The sequence below is a fragment of the Oryzias melastigma genome, linkage group LG6 (assembly GCF_002922805.2).
Source record: "Oryzias melastigma strain HK-1 linkage group LG6, ASM292280v2, whole genome shotgun sequence".
Taxonomy (NCBI): Eukaryota; Metazoa; Chordata; class Actinopteri; order Beloniformes; family Adrianichthyidae; genus Oryzias; species Oryzias melastigma.
The window spans coordinates 21197220-21213145 of NC_050517.1; the positions used below are offsets into that span (position 1 = coordinate 21197220).

At 37.6% G+C, this 15926-nt stretch overlaps 1 protein-coding gene and 1 long non-coding RNA gene across 2 annotated transcripts in view; one reads left to right on the plus strand and one right to left on the minus strand.

Moving 5' to 3' along the window:
• The window catches only part of grm3 (glutamate receptor, metabotropic 3), a 53365-nt gene extending 53193 nt beyond the window's left edge, over nucleotides 1–172 (minus strand). Inside the window, exon 1 of the mRNA XM_024281063.2 lies at nucleotides 41–172. The gene's annotated coding sequence lies outside the window, so the exon portion shown is untranslated. The remainder of the gene's footprint in view (nucleotides 1–40) is intronic.
• On the plus strand, nucleotides 93–12808 carry LOC112151933. Its single transcript, XR_002920204.2, has 3 exons — nucleotides 93–232; nucleotides 7615–7724; nucleotides 12499–12808. It is a non-coding gene; the product is annotated as an uncharacterized LOC112151933 (long non-coding RNA).
• The last annotated feature ends 3118 nt before the right edge of the window (nucleotides 12809–15926 follow it).

Sequence of the window (15926 nt, forward strand, 5' to 3'; positions counted from 1 at the left end):
CAACTGCCCACCAGTGAGGGACGTGCTATCCTGGACCTACCTTGGCCGACGCTCTGAGGGCTGCGCAGAAAATCTCAAGCTGCTGGAAGTTTGACTTACTCCTGATCCCTCGGAGGAGTCGCACTGAGGGAGAGGACGGGCGCCGATGCACAGCGCGCCAGCATCATTTGTGTGTGTGCGTGCGCGCCTGTGTGTGTGCGCGCGCGCGTCCACGGGCAAGAGAGAGAAAAAAGTAAGTGAGAGAGGGACGGGGAGGGAAACAACAGACGCGGGGAGCTGTAGCCCCTTTTGCCAAGGATGCTTCAGTCTCCTAGCAACAACAATCGATCTGGCAAGGAGACATTTTTATTGGATAAAAAGAAAACTTAGCCATTCACCTCCCTTAGCACATGTTAAACACTCAGAACAACAACTCCTGCCTCCTCGAGCGGAGACGGAGACTGACACAGTGAGGAGACGCAGAGCGGGAGGGATGGATGCCTCCGCAGGTGAGCGTTTTACGCGGGGGTCCACAGTGACGCACAGACTCCCTTCGCGTACATGTGTCCTTGCAAAGTGCCTCAGATCTTATCCAGTGGAGGAGAAATCCTTCAGCAGCATTTCAACTCCATCTTATGTCATAATTAAAATAAATAAATAAGAGTGCACAGCTCCATGGTAGCTCAAACTACAAAACACCCACCAATATCACAAGAATATATATATTATGTCAGCAAAAACAAGTGAGATTCTTGGTCTGTGTATAAAGTACTATAAAACGTGCACGTTTACACATCTGTGTTTGTAGGATTTTGCATATAGATTCATTAGAATGCAAGTATGCTAGTGCGCCCCTCCTATTGAACAGAAAATCCTCTTCACGCATGACTGAGTCACAGACCATCCTCCCCTCTCTCTGTTCAACACATACACACTAACCCACAAACGCACACACACATAGATGTGCGCGCACACGCAGGCACTCAGGCTAGAGGTCTGATTTCGGTATTGTAAAGTTAGTCAAGTGCAGAGAGATACACCATCTGAAGACTTGCTTAAAGCTGTTTTTTTGTGATTGCAGCTAAAGGCCACAGTTTTTTTCCCCTTTTTTTTGTCTGATGAGAGGCACTACTTGTCTTGCTTGAATGTTTTCAAAGTTTGCAGCACTAAAAAAGTCTAAAAAAAGAGATTGATTAACTGGCAGAAGATGTAACGGCGTTCCATATACCTGGATAAGAAGAAGAGATGGGGAGCCCGGTGTCAATCACGGCTTTCTCCGACTTCATCCCCCTGACTCTGCCTTTCCACTTTGGAGATGCTGGCTACTCAAATAAAGTCCTCATTGTCTACATGGCATGCATATATGCAAAACGCTTTGAAAGCCAGCTTTGTCCCATACGGACTGCTCAGCGAGAGAGCTTTGTGCCTTTCCCCGCTGACAGCATGGGAGAAAGAAAAAAAAAAGAAAGATTGGTGATTGACATCCCGACAATATCAAACTAAAGAGGTCCTGTGAGTTTAGTGAGTGTACATGTGGAGGAATTTAACGCTTCCCATCATGGTCAAGTGCACCGGCTCATGCAGCAGGAAGAGGGTCCGCTGGGATTGTGTTTTCTCCTTCTTTGATTCCCCACAGATTGTTTGTGTCCTCACACTAATAGAATTAAGCATGCTTCATTTCCCATGGTTTTCTGTCCTGTCTTGGCTTCATGATGGATTGAGCTGGGCTCAGTGGAGTGAGTGAGCTGAGAAGTGTGCCGAGCAAGACAAGGGAGGACCAGAAGCTCATTGTGGTCACTGATTTTTTTTTTTTTTTTTTTGTTAAAAAAACTGAACGTGACCTCAGTTGCACCTTGACGTTTCCGTAGCATTTGGTGCCAAAGTGTAAGAAGGGTTTCTTTTTCTTTGGTGCTGCAATAGTTTTTTTCTTAAATGAGGTTAGCCTCTAAGGTGGATGCATTACTCTGATACTGTATTTCATGGGCATAGTCCAGAGGGGAGAGCAGAAGTCTCATGGGAGCAGCTAAACCACGCTTTGAACTTTGCTAGTGAGCAGAAGCTGTTGTGGAAAATCTTATTTTTGATAGTTGTGATGGCGGAATTAACCCAAACTAGTTTAATTCAAGAAGCATGCTATAAGTAAATATCTGGTTGTGCTACCACATTATTAACTTAGATGTCAAGATAAAAGAAACTTTTGAAACTTGTTTTTTTTTTTTTTTTTTTTACACAGTTAAGTATGGAAAGAAGTTTATACATTTTTTTTATTCATCTGGAGCACCAACCTTCAACACTTAAAGAGCCTTTCAGGTCCATTTCTAACCACCCATAGGAGCCGTAAAGTCTTCCTTCACCTTTTAGAAAAATAAGACACAGATTTGAATAATTGTTACTATTATGGTTATTTTTTTTTAATAAATAAAACAAAAACATAAAGAGATAATAGCCTTTTTGTCTGAATATGAAGTAGTTTATATTTTCACAGAGAAACAGAGGTTCCTTTCAAAATAAAAGACACCTAGTCCCAAGCAGGAGAATCTCAGTGCAGAAAATGTAATAGTAGGGAGTGTAATGCCAGCAGTGGTGTTTAAAAAGAAAATTATAAAAAGTTTATTATACTGTTTTTTTGATGAATCTCACAGAAATTCATAAATTTAACTAGTTAAAACTGAATCAGAGCTCATTATAAGTGACCCTTTCCAGAGTTTTCGGATCATTTGGCTGACTTAAAATGCTTACATTTTTTCAAAATAGAAAGCCCATCTAATAATCCAATGATCTTTAATTCTGACTGTGTTCATTGACCTCAATTTGATTTAATGGAGTACATGTCACTGAAAAATGTGTCCAAATGTTTTTAGTAGAACCTTGATAAACTAAGAAAAAAGCTATTATATTAGCAATACGTACTGCACTTCAAATGTTTGTGAATACGTTGAATAAAGTTTGACTCATCTGACCGAAAACTATGTCACATTAAATTTACAAACATTTTATTTTCTTTAACCAGAGAGCCAAAACAGGGAGGTAAAAGAGCCACATGTGGTTCCAGAGCTGCAGGTTGCAGATCCCTGATCTAAAGACTAAAACTGAAGAAAAATTTGTTTTTTTAGGAACAGTAAAATATCTAATTGATGATATTCATCTATTTTATAGTTGTGGAGAAAGTTTTGCCAACATTTTTTCACTAAATTGTTTTAATTTCTTACTAATTTTTGGAACATGTGCTCTTTTAAGAAATTTTAACCATTTTAAAACACTGACTTCTTTGTCAAACTTTCTAATGTAGATCTAATGGTGCGCTTACTTCATATTATTTTTGCTGTGCACTTGTGTTTTAGAATCATCTATTAAAAAGTCATAATAATGGTGTAATAGTAGTTTTTTTCAATGTGCCCTCTGTGTTTTCGGTACCGCAGTGTGGTAACTAGTGTCTGAGTTTTGTCTTCAGCTGTTTATAGCTCTTATCAGGGGGTTGGTCTCTAATTATCCTGGTTACAGAGGCATGGCCGACAGACTGCGGGCCACACACACTTCACGGGATGCGCACTGATCCCACTCCTGTACGTCTGCTCACATGTCCTGTGCAAACACACACACACGTGAGCACATTTATTCACCTAGCAGACCTTCTGTCCGGGCTAATTTGAACTTACATGTTGCTTTATAGTTAGTTTCCATTGTGTGACTTTATAGTTTGTGTCTTTGAGAAAAGAGTGTTGTACTTTTGGAGACCCACTCTAATAAAAATTGTGTTTTTGGCGTTTTTAGCACGTTATTGTAGCATTTTGTCCTGAGTATTTCTTTGTTTAAGTCATTATTTAGAAATTAGAAAACGCTTGCAGGAACGCTTTAGCTGTTAAATTTGGGCTACAAGCTCTGCTTCATAATTTTTGTTGAACCAGTAATGTTACGTTGAGGTTGTTGTTTGGGGTTGTTAGCTAGCAGAGGAGCGTGTAAACAAAGGGATGATGGGAAGGATTTAGGGTTTACGACACACCAACAGTCCCGCCCACAACGCAGAGGCTAATTTTTGATGAACTGCTACCATTCTGTAGAAGCTATATCTTACAATATATCTAATATTCTCATTAGATGCAGATTAGATGGATCACCTGATCCAGGTGAGTAGTAATTACCGAAGCAGGGTGGTAGCCCTTGAGGAACAGGGTGGGAGACCCCTGTTCAGGACAGTGATAGTTTTTTTTTGTTTTTTTTTAGGCTAAAAGCGGCATACCAAAAATTAAAATAAAACTGGGAACGCTTTTAAAACAGATCAAAAGATAATTGTAGTGGGAATTTAAAAAAAACAAACAAAAAAAAACCTTTATTTGTATAAATAGCACAATTACACTGAATTTTTGTTAAGCCAAGATTGTATAGGCGTAAACTTCTAAACTCTTTTTTTGTCATAATTAAAAATGCTTTTATTTTATTTTTTTTTAACAAAAATCAAAGGAATTATTTAAAAATGTTAAATACGTTTTTTGCCCAATTACTCATTACTAAACAAAAAAGTAGCACATGCATGTGTGAACCTTCTTCATGCGTGTTCCCAGTCATTTGCCTCCCTATCAACATACGTGCACACATGCACAAACATTCTGTGTATAGTATGTGATTTGGACTCTCCTCTGAGCTTTCTCACCATGACCACAATTCATTAGTAATTGACCGCAGCAGCCTCACACATTAAACATTAACGGCCTAGTGGTGAATAATTGATTAATGATATGAGGCGATCTGCAGCAGCATTCTGACAATAAGAGTGCATAGATGAGCTGAAGGAGAGGCCTCAACACATGATGCAAACACTCACTTTAATAATCTACAAAATATTTAAACACATGCAGTTTTAATGTCTGCTTGACTCCTTTAAAATAGTCTCTTGAACTTAATTTAAAAGCCAGTGTTTTGCTTACAGAACACACTGCATTGTTTTTGTGATTTCTCTGTCCAGAACACTGCAATGTCTGGTGTTTTTTTTTTTTTTTGAAGGAAAATGTTAGGATGAATTTTCTTTTTGTGAAGGAGCGGTATGAATAATAATAATAAAAAAAAAGCCAAAAAGATGGAGTTTTTCGTACAAACAGAGCTTATACATCATTCATTCATTCATTCATTCATGTAAGTGTAAATTACTGATTTTTGAAGGGTTATTTATAAAGGTGTATTTGGAAATTCCAATTTTTGGAGATTCCCTTAAAGCAGTATCTATACCTAAATCTATTTTCTTGCCATGAAGGACATGTTTTTGTATTTTATTTTATGTTTTATTGTATTGTATTTATAAAGTAGATAGAAAAAGGATTTATTGAGAAGGAAAAGTTGACAGAATTAAATACAGAGCATTTGTTCTCCTTGATCTTCTGACTTGAAGTCCCCAATAGGAGAACATTCCCATTTGTTAGTGATCTCCCTGTCATTATAAGGAGGTTTGCCACAGGAAACCAAGAGTTGGAACCAAGATCTACCTGTGTCCTGCTTTAGGCCCATCCAGATGAAGGATAGTGAAGGCGATTTACATGAAAAAAACGACTAATCCTCACTGGTGACAAGTTTAAGATTAGGACTGGAATTGGTGCCTATTATTTAAGTTTGTTTGCTTTAGTTTTGTTTTCTTGGATGCATATTATGTTCTGTTGCCATTGTTTTTTTTCCCTCTGCCCCAGTTATATTCCACAGCTGTTTTCTGTTTAATATTTATTCACCAGTTAATCTAAGAGTTGAGTTTCCAGCTCTTTTTTTTTTTTTTCAAAAAAGTATTTTTGTCAATCTTTTAGGTTTTTCTCAGTTTAAAAGTTTTGCAGTTTTTAAAACCCTTCACTATCTCATCTGATTGTCATTTGAGGGAGAGTACAGTCAGAAAGCTAGGATAGGATTTTCTGTCCTAACAGAACTTTATGTTTGTCTGTCTTTCAAATTCAAATTTATTTATAGAGCACTTTTCCTGTTGCAGAATATCTCAATGCGCTTTACATAAAATAAACAAATAAATGATAAAAATAACTGCGAAAAAATGTTTTCTTAATAAATGCACATGCAGGTTAAAGTATACACAAACAAACTCAATGAAACCAATTAAAACTTAAGGAAATGTAGCTACAAGTTAAGCTAAAAAGATACATTTAAATTTTTTTTCCTAAAAAATGTCAACAGTAGATGAAGTCCTCACATCCTCAGGCAGGCTTTATCATGGTCTCTCGTTGTTGCAATAATTATCTTCCTTTGTTGTCCTTTAAGAGCCATTTCAGTGTTTTATTTTATCTTATTTTTATGGTATCTTTCCCAGACCACTGAGTTGTTGCTGGAGGTTTCCTTTCATTTTCATGATTTTACTGGAAGTTTCTTCTCCACAGTCACACAAGAATAGATCATTATAATCAAATTAAACTCTTACAATTACAATAAGGCTAAATGATCTAGGATAGGGGTAGGCAAACTTTTAGACTGTGAAATTTGACACAAGGGCCGGACCAGAAGTAGATGTATGGAGTGATTTTGTAATCCACCTCATAAGCGAAAGAATCAACATGGAATGTGGATGAAAATTACTTTGAAACGGATCATTTTGGAGTTTCTTTTGCTCTCATTTTAGAGTCAGATCCACTAATGGGTTGATGTTCCTCAGGAAAAAACGCAAACTTACAGAAACACCATGTTCATGTGGTGTTTGAATGATCAGAATAATGCCTGTCCGACTCAAAAAACACACATGAAAAACAACAAATCTTGCAACACCACATGAATGCAGAATAACTTTATGCACCTCTACACAAAGGTCCGTGTATTTGTTATGTACCATCTAGAACACACCAGAAATACAGGGAAAATGAAACTTTATCAAGGATTATATATATTTATATATATATATTTAGTTGAATAATTTGTAATGACAACAATGAAGACGTTTTCTTTCCTTTTGTGTAGCATTTGGGACAACGTCAAATGGCAACTGGGTGTTTAAAAAATAAACTAAAAGGATTTCAATTGAGATATCACTTTGAAAACTGATCAAATTCATAGAAACTTGGCAGAGTCCAACCTCATACTATTGATGAGAAGGGGGGGCTCTTTCCATTCCATCAACTAAGTGGACCCTTCAGTATGCATGTGTGTCGCATTGCCTTCACTTAAAGACGCATGTCTTATGTGTTTTGTAGAGGGGCCGACAGACTGCTTTATCATTTAATTTTGAATTTTTATTTTTGAAAAAGTTGTTTCTTTAATAGTGTGATGCATTCCTTAATAATAAAAAAGCAGTACAACTTCTTTGGTCAACATGGACACTCTCTCTCTATTCATTGTTTATCTGAGATTTTCTATTATGCCTTTGCTTGTTTCCTTTAAATAGCACAGAAACGATATTATATCGCTCCACTAATCTCTCATTTGGATAGTTATCACTCTGTCTCGTTACAATCCTCTCAAGTAAAGTGCTTCCTTTCCCCGTCTTCACTTCTTCACCTTTGTCATTTCCTTCCAATCTTCCCTATGTGGCCACATAAACTGACGGAGAAAACTTTTAATGAGCAGCAGCTTTGAAGTCAAGATAAAATTGTCTGTAAACACATTCTTAAATCAGGAAAACCTTACACCCAACCAGATAATGATATTGAATTTCACTCTCACCAGTAGAACGCCGCCCCCATTACACATCTCTGGCCATCAGTGCTGCTATTTCTGCCCGTGCCAGTCGCACCAGGATGGCTGTTTGGAGGAAAAGGCTTTGAAGAATTGTCCAGGTGAGAGCTTGGCAAAGGTAAAGTAATTCAGTTTTTTAAGTATAGAATGCTCTTCTGGGACTCAAATTACTCTGCAGTAATGATATAGATCATACTTAGTCTCTTCTAAAACACACAAAACACACAGACAAAGCAATGCAACAAAAGTTTATTGATATAGTGCTTTAAAAACAACAAAACTATTGACCAAAGTGCAGCACAAAATATCTTGTCTTTATATATTTACAAATCTGGACCAGGGTTGACCTTGTTGACCACGCTTGTTAAAAATCTCAAACCTCTCAATTTACTGGTCAACCTTTGTTCCAATACTCACCTAAGAACAAGATCCTGAATACAAGCGTCTTAAATGAGCTTCCACAGGAGGGTGGCTGGGTGCTCCCTTAGAGATAGGGTGAGAAGTTCAGTCACCCGGAGAGAGCTCGGAGTAGAGTCGTTGCTCCTCCACATTGAGAAGGAGGCAGTTGAGGTGCCTCCTGGACCCCTCCCTGGATGCCTTCCAGGTATGTCCCACCCAAAGAAGACCCAGGACACGCTGGAGAGACTGTATCTCTTGGCTGGCCTAGAATCATCTCGGGGTCCCCCCAGAGGAGTTGGAGGAAGTGGCCAGGGAGAGGAAAGTCTGGGCATCTTTGCTTATGCTATATTCACACCGAACAGAGGTGTCAAGTTTCAATGTTAGGTCAATGCAAAGACGCGGTTTGAGGTCTTGCAGCGTGATTTGGGCCTCGGGCGCAGCAAGACTTGATGCAGCGCATCAACCAATCAGGGACTCAGCTTTGGGCACATGATTTTTGTGGTGACTATAGATCAAAGGGTAGAAAATGAATTCAAAATGGCTGCTCAATGCAAGAGTTTTAATCCTAAACTTCCATCTATTTTCTTGCCTCGCGGTGGTTGCAGGACTGCTGGAGACTGTCCAGGTTACTGTTGGGTGGATGCGGGATACACACTGGACAGATCACCAGCTTGTCACGGAGCCAATGGAGCTGCACCAACCACTACAATGCCCAGCCACCCGGTGGACAGCTTAGAGAGCTAGCTAGCTTTGCTGTCTAGGCTCCAGCAGAGCTAATAGCAGTTGCCGCTGTTCAGGTGCTCGGCTGAACTACCGAGGTCTGCTGCTCAAACGGTCTGTCCCAGAGAATCGCTGTGGGTGCCATTGTAGCGTGTGCAGTCCCTCTAGCCTAATGGGCTTATGATGTTTTTCTTATTTTCATCAAGACAATAATATAAACATCCTCCAGTTTGTATTTCCTCCCCTTTCAGGTTAATACTCAAACTGGGCCACAGAGATACGGAAGTGACGTCAAAACGTCAAGGCTATAAGCAGTAAATGTGACCTGTGCCAAAAGAGAGATGGCAGATGCAAATGTGCCACACCTATCGCGTTTGATGTAAGGGGGGGATTAGACTGCTGCCCCCCACAACCTGGTCGTGGATGAGGGGAAGAAGATGGATGGATGGATGGTCCTCTCTTTACATGAGGCATTGGAAACTTCTAAGGAGCTCTAGCCTTATAGTCATCCATTGAAGTAAACTAGAGAATAGAGACTAGGAGGATGAACCGGATGTCCTCTAATGAACCATGAAAAATACTCACTAAGGTTGGAGACCTAACACTAGAGAAGGATGTGGTAGAAAAAAGACTTACATTGCTCAATAGGTACTTGTGAACTTATGAGCAAAGCATGAGAACTTTGCAATATAAGACCTAACCATCATCACAGTTGCAACTGACAAGGAAGATTTGTCACTGCAGTAGAATCTGATTCAATTTCCTTTTTAATTGTAGGGTTACTCTATATCAAACTCATTCGATATAAAATTTAACCTTAGTAGGAAAAAATATTTTTTTCTGTCTGCAGTCCATGTTCCTATAAATTTACCCTAAAAGACAATTTGACACTCATGACTGCACAACATAATTACCACAGATGCATCGATTCACACAAAAGAAGCTAAAATCTGCACCATAAGCAGTCATTGTGAAATATAAAACAGAAAAACATACAAATCTTGAGTTCAGAAGACTCACATTTGAACATGTTTATAAAAGCGTTCACATCCACATGTGAGATGCAGATTGGTTTTATAACTGGACTGGTGTGGGTAATAAATCATTTCCTGCTCACATAATATTGCAAATGACAAACTGTATATAGCTCAGAATATATTTGTTCAGGAAAGCATATGTGTGCTCTGGTAGAGATTTTTTTCATTTCCAGAGTCTGGGCTTCTGTGTATGTGTGTGTATATGTGTGTTCATGCATCTAGGGCTTTAGCGTTTGTGTGATCTGTGGCATTAAACCTTGGGGCCTCAATTTTACACTGCAGCCTTGAGGTGGACTTATGAAGTTAAACAAGCCACTTACAGTGATGCACCAGGTGAGGCATTGCTAATGGATGATATGATTTACTGCCTTTTGAGCTTGTATTAAACAGGCCACATCATATTGTTTTAAGGCTTTCTGTTCTTAATCATATTTGAGCGTTTTGTGATGTTTCAAAACAAGATTTTAGATTAACCTATTTTCTTTGCTCCTTCCGCAGGTCTGTGTTGATTTATTCAATTCCGAGGGTATGAAGTGCTTGCTGTTACTAAGCTCAGTGTTCAGAGGTAGAGCCGACTGTAATCTTAATGCAGTGCATCACAGACAAATGGGGGGAGATTTGTAAATGTTCAGATTCATTTGCAGTTTCAAAGTACAATTATTTCAGCCTACAAGCATATTTTCATAAATGCCAGGCCAGAACATTAGCGGGTGAAACGAAAATGCCAGCCTACTTCTTTGTTTAAAGATGCGAGGTGAGAAAAAGCACAATTTCTGCATGTATTTTTTTATCTGACAGTCCCTGCTTTCTTTCATTAGAATAAGTAAGGGTTCAACTTTTATAGAGGGTTTTGTGGAGACGCAGAAAAGCACCAGATTTGTGTGGAATAACTGTGATTAGTATTATGCTTCTTAGTAATGTTGCTCTCTGTTTACTCATGTGTCAAATAAAAGTGGCATTATTTTTTTAAGAATATGTAAAAAAGTTTTATTTCTCACAGTCAGAAATAAACAACTCTGAGATGAAGGGGGTGTGGAAAAGTTCTAGAATGAGAGAGTGAGGGGAGAGCAAGTTGATCTTAACTGTTGCAAACTCAGGTTTGTCTTATTGTAATGTCATGTGATACTAAAGCAAAACTTCAAAGGGCCTTTATCATGCTATTCTTAAGCCTTTCAAAGTTCAGTCCAGTGCTGTTTCTCCACATAAAAATATTGCAAATAGAACATTATAACACTGTATGGTTACATGTCTTTGCAGAATTCAAAGTGGAAGACTGTAATGATGGCTTGATCATTTTTTGCTGGCATTACATGCAAGTTTTCCACTCTGATGGCACTTGCTCATTCTTACATTAATGTAATCCACTGTGCCTCAATCCAAGCAGATTGTAGATTGATTCATTTTTAAATGAAAATGATTTTATAACTGTATAAACAAATCGTGTTGGATCATAGAATATAAATTGATCAAGTCGATTATTCAATCTGATATTTTACCCTAAAATGGAAGTTAAATGACAACGACAAACACATCAACACACCATAAAGTTGGCATATTTTGGAGATATGCTGTAGATCTGCACATGTAACTGAAATGGAACAAACTGAAATTACAAAAGAGTAAAAAAAAAAGTCAATTATAGATATAAGTCAACAGCCCAGTTCTTCCTCGTGGGCTACAATGGAGGCTTAGCAGCAACGTGTTGTCTATTTTGCAGACACAGCAGTGCTATAATCAACTTGCGTGCTCTTCCCTCCAGTCTTGCATATCACCATATGCTTCTGTCTTTTTTTGGAAAATTATATTCACCACTGTTATGTCCATTCTTCTATCAAGGGCTGCCACCATCTGTCTTTCTACATTCTTGTCCTCTAATACTAAAATTACCCATCACTTCCTTCACCAATGTTTCCTTCAGCCTAAATTCTGCCCCAATCATCCCTTTATTATGGAGAGAAAATAGACTCACTCCGATTTGTGCGTGCATATTCGTGATTTGTGCGTATTCTTGATGTGTAACTCATAATACGTTTTGTGCATAAGTAAAATAATTAAATATAAAAAAAATGCAAATAAAATTTAAACATGCACAAATTAAAATGACAACAGCTTGAAACTAATTACACATACAAATCTTTAAAAATTACGCACAAATCACCATTTATGCACACAAAAAAACCTCAGTTATGCACAAACTTGTTGTGAGACTTATTTCACGTCTCACAAATGTGTCTGTGAGTGATGCGTTTAAATACCACTAGAATGCTCGTTCATTAGAGTTTTCTTATCAGTCAATTTAAACCTGGATTGTGAATTTTATCTGGTGAAACTTGACATTTTCCCACTTTCTTAAACAGATATGCACGATAATTATTATAGAAAAGTCTAAATAAGCATTTTTAAAACACATCCCTTTTAAAAATAAAAGTGTTTTCATGAAAAGAGAGCTTCAGACTCTGACAGTTAACCTCCAGTGCATTTTTAGACTCCTCCCTCAGGTTTGCTCCTCCTCCATTCATTTATCAAAAACACAATGATTAAAAAAAGCTTCAGCCCACCTTTCAATCTCTTGAACACAAACAATATCCACCTCTCATCTATCCATGATGTCTCTAGTTTTCCCCTTCAAACTCCTTTTGTTTTTTCTCTCTGTCCACCAACACGCCTTCCTCCTTCTTCTTTGACCAACAGTTGACTAATTTCTGCTGGTTTTCTGTAGGTCAACAGAGCCAGTGGAGGAAGATGTCAACCCAGGCCACGATTGATCTGGTACAAAAGCTCCATGATTTGCATCATTGATTTGACTTTGGTTTTTCCTTGGATGCCCTTCCTGACACAACCTTCTGCATTTACCTGGATATGGGACAGGGCCATGAAAGCAATGGATTATGCCTCCTTGTGTTTGCACTTTTTATAATAAAAACCATAGATCCAGATTTTTTTGAAATGGTCTTATTAAAAAAATATTTGTGTACAAATTCACAAATTATTGCAAACATCAGATGTCTCCCAGTTCTCCAATTTCTGCAGACAGGCTCATTGTGTGTGTGTTTTAAACAAATTGTTATTTTGTCCATCTGTGTTTGTTAAATGTTAATTTAAAATCAAATACTTGGATACATATTTGTAATTTCTCTGTATTTTAAGTTCATATTAAAATAAAATAATCAGAATAAAACAATCTGAAAGGAGTCTCTAACACTTTTGATAACACATATTGTACCATTTTTGATTTATGAGGAAATTAAAATTGTTCACTTTATACGACTTACTTAGGGTCAGAGTGCTTCTGTTTGAAGGTCAACTCAGAAACAAGGTGATGTGGTCAGTATATGTGTGGTAAAGGTGAGGATGGGGATCTGGAGATATGAGGCAGACTCAGTGGTGACCTTTCTCTCTCAGGTTACAAGGTCAGAGACATGAACCCAGACCAGGGGTGTCATACTCCAGGCCTCGAGGGCCGGCCTGCTTCTTCTCATGCTGATTTCCTGGATCGGATGTGTTTAGCCAATAAGGAGCTTCGATGGCAGGCTGGTTATAAAACATGTTGGACGCCTGCCCTCGAGGCCTGGATTCTGACACCCCTGACTTAGACAGAAGCAAAGAAATGGGCAGAAAATTTGGTCAACAAACTATGGACTTTCATTTGGTTGGATATTGGACCTCTGTTGGACATATGGACTTGATTTGGACATAAAATGACACTGGAACAAGCATGTGACATAGAGACATCGAGAGCGATATATATAGAGGGAACCAGGTGAACAGAAGTAGTAGAAAACGGAGAAACCAGTGGAGTAAACGGTTGAGTGAAGACTCCATATATGACATTGTATATAAATGTATGTGCCAGCATAAGGTCACAAAGACTGATTAGATGATCTATGTGTTGTACAAACTATTTGTTATGAAGATAAAGTCTTTGCACATGTAGGTTTGCCAATATCAGTAATTAAGATTCTGGCATAGATGCTGTGGTGGGATGGAGCAACCATGTTTTGGCAGTATCTACCAGTGAGGCAAAGATGAATATTGCATTGCAGGGTTATTGAGCTATGTGCTACATGTAGACTTTCATTTGCTTTGCACTCTATCATAATTGGGCAGAAAAAAACAATTGGAAAATGCAATTTTTTTCAGATGCTGAGGTTGTGTTCTCCCTTAAATGATGTAATTCAGGAGGAAAATGAATCAATCAACTGCTTTTAACCTTTTTTATTTTGTTTATGTGGTTTTAATGTGCTGCTTTCACATGCTGTTTATTGAACCTTTCAGTTACTGCTCTGTTGAGTTTTAGCATCTCAGCCATCTAGTTGTATTTACTCATTAATTATCACTTGGTAATGGTTAGAAAGCTTCTGGCTTGTCCTACAGAATTTAAAATAGCTCCCATGCAAAGAAAAAAATATTGAAGCAGCATTTTTTTGGGGGGATGTTGGCTACCCCTCGTAGCCAAGGGAGGAGATCCACACAGACTGTTAAAACACTGCACAAATAAACTAAGATGAAAACTTACATTTTCAGCTCGCTGGTCACGGCCATCTTGATACGATCAAGCCTGAGGGTGGGAAAAACAAACCCAACAGTTTCTGGAACACACCTCGCTTTCATCTTACCTTTGCTAATTTACAATGTGAATATGTTGTAGTGATTAAATCAGTATGCACTTGAAATGATGCAGAATCACTCGATCTTTTGACACATCTTCTGGTAAGTTTTATTACACTGTTTAAAAAAAAAGTTAATTTAAAACTAAAACAGTGGTATTGATTTATGACGATAGATAGATAGATAGATAGATAGATAGATAGATAGATAGATAGAAGAGCTGTTTGAAATAGGAAATGATAGTTTGATCTTTGCAAAAATGTAAAAGTCAATTAGAATAAAATAAACAAACATTTTAATAAAAAACTCAACATGTGTTAGAGTTAGTGTACGAAAACAAAATATATTTATAGAAAATAAAACACTTTTTATGACAGAGTAATAGGGCCATTTTACAAACATTTTTTTAAAAGAAAACTATTACTTTAAAGTCGTGAATTGATGAGAAAAAATGTAACTATTAAATTACTAAAATAAAGTTATATATTTATGACATTAAGAGTCATAGGCTAAATTTCTGACTTTTTTTCTCTTAAATTTATGTTTTAAAGTCATAAATTAATTTCTTTAAATTTCATAAATCTAGTAATTTAAAACACGTAAATTTAAGAGGCAAAAAAGTCATAAATGTACAAGAAAAAAAAAATCATACAATTACGAGAATAAACACCAAAATTGTCTTTTTGTCAGAGCTGTGCTCAAAGATGAAGATGAAGACGTGGAGCATTTTGGGAAGCCATATTTCCGGATAGGTTTCAAAAACAGAAATTCTGAAAAAATCTAATCTTTCTTAGTGTAGATGGCTTTCTGGGGTTCGGTGTCGATAATGTGGAGTTTCAAAAGTAAAAGACGGAGCTTAGAGACACATGTTTGCTGGACCGCCACGTAATTCTGCCCTTTTTATTCACATATCCAGAAGTCCATTTGTCACCTTATGTCATGTATTTGTCACACATTCATTTTACGAGAATAAAGTCGAATATTTGTGGCTTTAAGAGTCATAGGCTGAATTACTTTTTTTCTCATAAATCTCACAATGGTCTTAATACTCTGTCATTCTTCTTAACTACACTTTAAGTCTTTTTTTTCGTGCAAAATGAGCCCCTAGAGGTCGTTTAAGGTACTGCCAAACGTTGCTCTTCCATGTATGCTTCAAAATGGAAGCAGAAGCCCAAAAGCTGTTTTTCTCTGTGTCAGAATCACCCAATTTACGTTAATGAAGTAAACACTTTATTACTGTGCAGTGTTGCATATGCAAGGCTGCTTTACTCTGTTTCAGAGTCAGCTGAAATTACGTTAATTACATCAATAGTTGAAGAGTTATGGTAGTTGAAATAATGTAAACACCAGAGCTAAAGCTCAGGTGTAAAAGGTCAAAGAAGCAGGCGTATCATTTTTGGTTTATACTCTCCTAGCTCTTTGCATGCCTGCATACAATATAAAGACACAGATCTTAAATCAGTTTCATGCCTAAATGAAAGTACTTAGTAGCAACACATTGTAAATGACTCTTAATGAGTTTCCCAGCCTTTATTTTCT